This window comes from Salmo salar, chromosome 21, assembly GCF_965601325.2.
Source record: "Salmo salar chromosome 21, fSalSal1, whole genome shotgun sequence".
Lineage (NCBI taxonomy): Eukaryota > Metazoa > Chordata > Actinopteri > Salmoniformes > Salmonidae > Salmo > Salmo salar.
Window position 1 is genome coordinate 51,653,557 of NC_138311.1, and position 6,444 is coordinate 51,660,000.

Genomic DNA, 6,444 nt, shown 5'->3' on the forward strand with positions numbered 1-6,444 from the left:
AGTAGCAGAGTAGAGTAGAAGAGTATTAGAGTAGTGTGGTAGAGTAGCAGAGTAGAGTAGTAGAGTAGCAGAGTAGAGTAGTAGAGTAGAGTAGTAGAGTAGAAGAGTAGCAGAGTAGAGTAGTAGAGTAGAGTAGCAGAGTAGAGTAGTAGAGTAGAAGAGTAGAGTTGCAGAGCAGCAGAGTACAGTAGCAGAGTACAGTAGCAGAGTAGAGTAGTAGAGTAGCAGAGTAGAGTAGGAGAGTAGCAGAGAGGCAGAGTAGAGTTGAACAGTAGCAGAGTAGAGTAGAAGAGTAGCAGAGTAGAGTAGCAGAGTAGAGTAGAAGAGTAGCAGAGTAAAGTCAAAGAGTAGCAGAGTAGAGTAGAAGAGTAGCAGAGTAGCAGAGTAGAGTAGCAGAGTAGAGTAGCAGAGTAGAGTAGAAGAGTAGAAGAGTAGCAGAGTGGAGTAGAAATGTAGAAGATTTGCAGAGTAGAGTAGCAGAGTAGAAGAGTAGAAAAGTAGAAGAGTAGCAGAGTAGGGTAGAGTAACAGAGTAGAGTAGTACAGTAGCAGAGAAGAGTAGAGTAGAGTAACAGGGTAGAAGAGTAGTAGATAAGCAAAGTAGTAGAGTAGAGTAGCAGAATAGAGTAGGGCATCAGAGTAGTGGAGCAGAGTAGAACAGAGAAGCAGAGTAGAGTAGCACAGTAGCAGAGGTGGAGTATCAGAGTAGCAGAGAAGAGTAGAGTAGCAGAGTAGTAGAGTAGCAGCATAGTAGAGTAGCAGGGTAGAGTAGATGCATAGAAGAGTAGAGTACCAGAGTAGAGTAGCAGAGTAGAACAGAGAAACAGAGTAGTAGAGTTGCAGAGTAGAACAGAGCAGCAGAGTAGAACAGAGTAGCAGAGTAGAGTTGCTGAGTAGAACACAGAAGCAGAGTAGAGTAGCAAAGTAGAACAGAGAATCAGAGTAGAATATCAGAGTAGAACAGATTAGCAGAGTAGAGTAGCAGCGTAATAGTAGAGTAGAAGAGTAGAACAGAGTAGTATAGTATTAGAGTAGAACAGAGTAGTATAGTATTAGAGTAGAAGAGTAGAACAGAGTAGTATAGTATTAGAGTAAAACAGCGTAGCAGAGTAGCAGCGTAGCAGGGTAGAACAGAGTAGTAGAGGAGAGTAGCAGAGTAGAAGAGTAGAACAGAGTAGTAGAGTAGAGTGGCAGAGTAGAACAGAGTAACAGAGTAGAACAGAGTAGCAGAACAGAGTAGCAGAGTAGAAGAGTAGAACAGAGTAGTAGAGTAGAGTAGCAGAGTAGAAGAGTAGAACAGAGCAGTAGATTAGAGTAGCAGAGTAAAACAGAGTAACAGAGTAGAACAGAGTAGCAGAACAGAGTAGCAGAGTAAAAGAGTAGAACAGAGTAGTAGAGTAGAAGCGCAGAACAGAGTAACAGAGTAGAACAGAGTAGCAGAGTAGAACAGAGTAACAGAGTAGAACAGAGTAGCAGAGCAGAACAGAGTAGCAGAGCAGATCAACAGAGCATTAGGGCAGCGGTATGCTCCAGGGGAGTCAGAGCAGAGGCCACATTATACTCTAACAGGGCCAGAGAGCCTCGCTGCCTGACAGGCTCGCGCCCTCTGTGGACTCGCCTGGACCACTGCCACCGTATTCTCAGGACATTTCCATTATTCAAAGATAAACGCACTGACAATATTGTGTGTCTAAACGCTAGATATGTGTGCTGTTACACTCCTCCCTTAGCCAAAGGTGGGCTCACCTCCACCCACCGCCAGACACTACAAATGAAATCAAATGTATTTTTGAATGGTGCAGAATGATTTAACCCTGCTTCTCCTGTGCTTTTAGATTGGACCGCAGCATAGGTTAGGGGAAAAGGGAAGCGAGCATTGTATCATTGTCTGTCAAGCCTACTGTAAGAATACAATAGCATTGTTATTATTCATATTTACAACAAATAAAATCTTAAATGATTGAATTAGAGCCCATTCATTCTCCAATGTTCGGCATACAATTGAACAGAACCGTCATGACACATTCAAAATTCACAGTCATTGAAGGGGCTTTAGGTACATGGTCTTACTGAATGCAATCACATCAACTTCTGGGGTCTCTTTCAATCAATGGTGGGTTATTACAACCGTGTAATAATGTTTTGGACTTGGAACCATCACACCACCAGTCATTAGATCTCTCAGACTTAGAGGATGACAGGCTCCCACCACATCCGTAACCACACTAGCAAGAGATGGGGAAATAATACTGAATTCATCCGTGGTCTTCAGTCTTAAAACCTCTTAAGGATCCGCCTCTTTTTTCAATTTTCACCCAAATCTAACTGCCTGTAACTCAGGCCCTGAAGCAAGGATATGCATATTCTTGGTACCATTTGAAAGGAAACACTTTGAAGTTTGTGAAAATGTGAAAGGAATGTAGGAGAATATAACACAATAGATCTGGTAAAAGATAATACAAAGAAAAGAAAAACTGTTATTTTGTATTTTTTTGTACCATCATCTTTGAAATGCAAGAGAAAGGCCATAATGTATTATTCCAGCCCAGGTGCAATTTAGATTCTGGCCACTAGATGGCAGCAGTGTATGTGCAAAGTTTGAGACTGATCAAATGAACCATTGTATTTCTGTTCAAAACTTTGTATCAAGACTGCCCAAATATGCCTAATTTGTTTATTAATAACTTTTCATGTTCATAACTGTGCACTCTCCTCAAACAATAGCATGGTATTCTTTCACTGTAATAGCTACTGTAAATTAGACAGTGCAGTTAGATCAACAAGAATTTAAGCTTTCTGACAATATCAGATATGTCTATGTCCTGGGAAATGTTCTTGTTACTTACAACCTCATGCTAATCGCATTAGCCTATGTTAGCTCAACCGTCCCGTGGAAGGGACACCAATCCCGAAACGATAACCTCCAAATTTTTAAGCCACTGTAGGGTGGCATCAAGCCCGGAAAACTCTCAAATTTTAGAAAAGAGTCTTCACTAATTCTGCTGATACTAAAGGTCGATATACTGTATCTGTTTTGCTTTGGCACTGGACTGTTGAAATGAGCCACCAAACTGATGATATGCAGGTTTCCACAACCTTTTAAGGTCGTAGTAGGATCATTATTTATGAGGAAGAGGTTTGACCAGCATGGCCACCTAGCTAGGTACATCAGGAAGATATAGATCTACTGGCCTGGCCGGCACAGGTAGGCTCTCTAACCAGCACAGGTAGGCTCTCTAACCAGCACAGGTAGGCTCTCTAACCAGCACAGGTAGGCTCTCTAACCAGCACAGGTAGGCTCTCTAACCAGCACAGGTAGGCTCTCTAACCAGCACAGGTAGGTTCTCTAACCAGCACAGGTAGGCTCTCTAACCAGCACAGGTAGGCTCTCTAACCAGCACAGGTAGGCTCTCTAACCAGCACAGGTAGGCTCTCTAACCAGCACAGGTAGGCTCTCTAACCAGCACAGGTAGGCTCTCTAACCAGCACAGGTAGGCTCTCTAACCAGCACAGGTAGGCTCTCTAACCAGCACAGGTAGGCTCTCTAACCAGCACAGGTAGGCTCTCTAACCAGCACAGGTAGGCTCTCTAACCAGCACAGGTAGGCTCTCTAACCAGCACAGGTAGGCTCTCTAACCAGCACAGGTAGGTTCTCTAACCAGCACAGGTAGGCTCTCTAACCAGCACAGGTAGGCTCTCTACCAGCACAGGTAGGCTCTCTACCAGCACAGGTAGGCTCTCTAACCAGCACAGGTAGGATCTCTAACCAGCACAGGTAGGCTCTCTACCAGCACAGGTAGGATCTCTAACCAGCACAGGTAGGCTCTCTACCAGCACAGGTAGGCTCTCTAACCAGCACAGGTAGGATCTCTAACCAGCACAGATAGGATCTCTAACCAGCACAGGTAGGATCTCTAACCAGCACAGGTAGGCTCTCTAACCAGCACAGGTAGGTTCTCTAACCAGCACAGGTAGGATCTCTAACCAGCACAGGTAGGCTCTCTACCAGCACAGATAGGATCTCTAACCAGCACAGGTAGGATCTCTAACCAGCACAGGTAGGATCTCTAACCAGCACAGGTAGGATCTCTAACCAGAGAGCTCAGCTAATAATGACATGCTTAAAGGAGCAATCAGCAGTTACTGGATCCATTTTTGGACTTATAAATTAACTATATGTACCCATTGATTCTTGAAGAATATAACTTTTAAATGCCTCATGAGCTTAGTTCAACAGTCACACCCAATCAGAACCCAAAATAGAAGCTTGCTTCACTCCAATGTTTGTAAACAAAGAAAATGAAAACAAACACTATATAGCCTCAAAACATGTTTAAAACTATACTTTTGATATCATGCATGGTTAGTCCTTGCATCCATAGCTCTGTCAAAGAATTTGAGAGTGGTTTCATTTCTCCAGCCCCATCCTTCAGCTTTTTTATCGGACCAGGGATTGGGGAGGCCACTTTGATATTGTTTCTACTGCTGATTGTACCTTTAAAGTGTCGCCACCAGTTTATGATAAGGTGTTTGATTACCCATTATTTAACTTGTTTTCGTGGATGGACCACTAACTTAAAATATATATATATATATATAAAGTCATGAATAAACCTGTCTGTACAATAATCCATTTTTCATATCTAATGGTCACAGACTATATTACTGAAATAATGTGTCTAAGATTACAAATGAAAAGCACACCGGATCATTCTTTATCCTGCAGACAGATTCAATTCCAGACCCTGTTACTGTAATAGGCACACTTGTAACTCTCCATGAATTGGAACTCTAATTATATTAGGGACTATTTTAAACAAAATAACACATTTCTCAGAATCCATAGGTGTAATTTATAGCAAAGCCAGGTTCATTTTCCAGAGCAATCCATTTCTTGGTGTAGTAAAGGACTAATAGAATTCTGTAAAGCGCTGAGAGCCAGGTATTGCAGTCAGCACAGAAGAGTTTCTAAGACAAATGAAGATGCAATTTATTCAGTCATAATTTCATACAGAAAATGCCATAAAGGAGATGCATATGTCCCTCAGCTAAGGGGAAAGGTGCTCGTAATATATTTCGGTTGGAAGCATTATAGATAAGGCAAGGGTTATACGTGACCCCCTTCCTGCATTATCATCAAGTTATTCTCCTGGTAACCGTGGAAGGGATGAACCTTTTTTGTTCAGGTACTTTAGACTTGCCCTGGTTGGGTTATGTGTTAATTATAGCAATAGCTTATCATATTAGAACTATCAATTAAGAGATTTGTTCATCAGAAATGTAATTGATGTATTATTTTTGATTAATAGTAAAAGCTCAGTGGACATTGGCTACAGTATTCTGACAGTGATTATGTAAAAAATTTCAATAAATTCCATTTGTAAACCTGGTCCAAAACTGACATAGGAAAGAAGGATGTTTGCAGTATAGGAATAAATATCTAGCTCTAGGCTTTGGCCTGGTAAATATTTGTCTTCATTATTTGCAGTTCTGACAAGTGTATCATGCTGCAATGCCAAAATGGTAGCTATGTTCTCATTATTTACAGTATGAATATGCACCCCAGCTCAAATCACGCCAGTCATTTTTTTAATTTACATACTGTATGTTTCAAATACCACAATGGAAAGAGTAATCAGTGAATTCCCACAACAAGTAAGATGTGATAGCACAGTCTAGGTATAGTAAAATGTCTTACCTCACCTAGGCTTACTACTGAGTTACCAACATCCCAACTGGACTGAATATAGCTCCTATCAAATCGAATTCTAGAGTAGTTGGCAACAGGTTGGGCTGTTATAAGGTGCGATTTAGCACAGTATCCTCCATGTCCATTCCTTGGTAGGCCTATAGTAGAGATGAATGTATAATTTACCACAGTATCCTCCATGTCCATTCCTTGATAGGCCTATAGTAGAAATGAATGTATAATTTACCACAGTATCCTCCATGTCCATTCCTTGGTAGCCTATAGTAGAAATGAATGTATAATTTACCACAGTATCCTCCATGTCCATTCCTTGGTAGGCCTATAGTAGAAATGAATGTATAATTTACCACAGTATCCTCCATGTCCATTCCTTGGTAGGCCTATAGTAGAAATGAATGTATAATTTACCACAGTATCCTCCATGTCCATTCCTTGGTAGACCTATAGTAGAAATGAATGTATAATTTACCACAGTATCCTCCATGTCCATTCCTTGGTAGACCTATAGTAGAAATGAATGTATAATTTACCACAGTATCCTCCATGTCCATTCCTTGGTAGACCTATAGTAGAAATGAATGTATAATTTACCACAGTATCCTCCATGTCTATTCCTTGGTAGACCTATAGTAGAAATGAATGTATAATTTACCACAGTATCCTCCATGTCCATTCCTTGGTAGACCTATAGTAGAAATGAATGTATAATTTACCACAGTATCCTCCATGTCCATT

The 6,444-nt window shown here is 41.2% G+C and overlaps 1 pseudogene; it reads right to left on the minus strand.

The window, feature by feature from the left end:
- Positions 1 to 6,444, minus strand: part of LOC106582483 (homeobox protein Hox-D1-like) — a 119,146-nt pseudogene that overhangs the window by 111,091 nt on the left and 1,611 nt on the right.